Raw genomic sequence first — 2341 nt, forward strand, 5'->3', positions numbered from 1 at the left:
CATCAGCACACACACTACCTGTATATGTGTTTATTAGGATTATTTGCTCTTGACAGGGAAAGGGATTGACAATGAGATTCAATAACTTGTCTCCCTTTCACAGTTATTATAATCAGAATCAGAATTTGAATGTGGTCCACCTGGCTCCAAAAGTGTATATCCTTAAGTGCTCTGCAGTGCTATTGAAAGAAACAAAAAAGATACTTTGGGTTTGAAAACAGGGTTTTTGGACAACTGACATTGTGTAAAAGAAACTTAAGTTTTTCCATCTACTGCTCTCACCCCCCCCCCCCACCCTGTGTCACTCTGGCTGCACCTTACTTGCTTGAAGCTCTAGGCTCCTGCTAAGCTAGCACTACTGTTGTCTCTCTCCAATGGCTCTCATGATCATGTACTGGGACCTCATCAGCCGTGATGAGATGTTTGTCATCTACAAGATCCGAGAGATGGTGGACAGGCTGGGGCTGGAGGTGGAGGTGAAGGTGGTCAGTACGACAGAGGATAATACTGATGACTCACTCATCGGTGGAAATGCCTCCACTGAAGACCCCGAGGGTGAAGGTATGGAAAGCACAGTAAACACTGGTGTTGATATTAATTGTGAAACGTTACTTATAGAAAACCACCTTCAAAAAAGAGGCCTACAAGAAGTACTTCAAAGATTACATGAAATCAGTCAAAGGCCAACAGAGGCCAGAAAGCGTAATGATAGACCAGATCAAGCATGTCTTTGCTAATTTCAAAAACTACTAGTTCTTTATTAGTGAAAACCTGAATCCAGATGGCATGGTTGCTTTGCTGGACTACTTTGAGGACAGTGTGAGTCCATATATGATTCTCTTTAAGGATGGTTTAGAAATGCAAAAATGTTAATGAATTTGGTTGTTATTTTGGATGTTATCACCTGTTGTCATAACTGACTACTCTTCATCCACGCAACAACCAGGACTTAGGCAAATGGGACTGATGCCTTCTTGAGTGTTTCATTTATCTTGACCTTGATTTATTGGGAGCAGAGGCATTGTTTTTAAGAAAAAAAAAAGGTCACATAGGTTATCTAAAAATAAAGTGCATTTAAAACTCAAAAAAAGAAAGAAAGAAAGAAAGAAAGAAGAAAGAAAAGGAAAGAAACTTAGGGGAAAAACCTCCCTGAGGAGCTTTAGGCTTCTTTATAAAATCTTGGTGTTAATGGTACTTAGTAATTCATTTGCTAAAAGATAGAGTTTTAATACTTATATTTTGTGAGAGGTAGAACTCATTACTTGTTGGAGAATGTGAAAACTAGTATAGTTAAAAAAAAAATAGAGGCATCCAGGAAAGTATTGAATTCTAATAGGATATGCCAGGCTTATACTAACGGGGTTCATTCTATTTCTTTCACTCAGGAATGATTAAATATCTGACCAATGCTATGTCAAGTTTGTTTATGTTTTCAATGAAACCTGCTTTAAAAAAGATATTATTTACTTATTTTCAAGAGATAGAGAGAAAGAGCAGAAGCAGAGAGAAGAGGCAGAAGCCCATTCCCCCCTAAGCAGGGAGCCCAATATGGGACTCAATCCCGGGACCCTGGGATCATGACTTGAGCCAAAGGCAGCCACTTAATCCACTGAGCTACCCAGGAGTCCTTCAATCAAACACTTTTTAACCTACAATTTTCAGTGCTGTATTTACCACAGTTGGTAGATGAAAACAAGACGTTTGTTTTTGCCTGAAAAAAGCTTACAACTTAATTAGGAATAAAACATACTTGAGAAAAACCTGAAGAGCAATTTTCAATTAACAACATATGCAAAGTAAAGCAATCAGAACATATAATATAGTCAATATAATAAGTGAAAAAATTCCCTTCAAAACAAACATAGCATGATTACCAGTATCATGTGAAATACCACAATACTATATTCTGGCCACCAATTCAATGAGATCCCACAAAATGAATGCAAAAGAAAACAGACCAGTTTACATTTTGATTCAAGCATAACAAATCCTAGAACTCAAGAGATACAGTAAGAAAAACTGGTGATTTATGTTCTAAAGAGCAAACCAATCTTATTTGCCATGCTAAAACTTAATTGCTTCCTTCACCATGTCCCTGTGATATACTCATCTTATCTAACCTCCTGCTCCTTAGATAATCACACTGTATTTTTACATCATTCACTTGAACATATTTCCATAAATGGTTAAATTATTTTCCTGAGAAAGCCTAACTTCCTAATGCTTATTAAAGCTCAATCTAACTTTTTCATTACCAGAACTTTGAGAGGTGTAATGAGGATTCTGAGTAAAATCAATTGCGTGCTGGATGTGCAATTATTGGGATCTTTAGCATATATGC

General features: G+C 37.1%; 1 pseudogene; it reads left to right on the top strand.

The window, feature by feature from the left end:
• The first annotated feature begins 383 nt into the window (after window positions 1-383).
• LOC101689746 lies at window positions 384-873 on the top strand (annotated as a pseudogene).
• Window positions 874-2341: the final 1468 nt, after the last annotated feature.

Source organism: Mustela putorius, unplaced genomic scaffold (assembly GCF_011764305.1).
Source record: "Mustela putorius furo isolate JIRA1106 unplaced genomic scaffold, ASM1176430v1.1 tig00000281_pilon_pilon_pilon, whole genome shotgun sequence".
In the NCBI taxonomy this organism is placed as follows: Eukaryota; Metazoa; Chordata; class Mammalia; order Carnivora; family Mustelidae; genus Mustela; species Mustela putorius.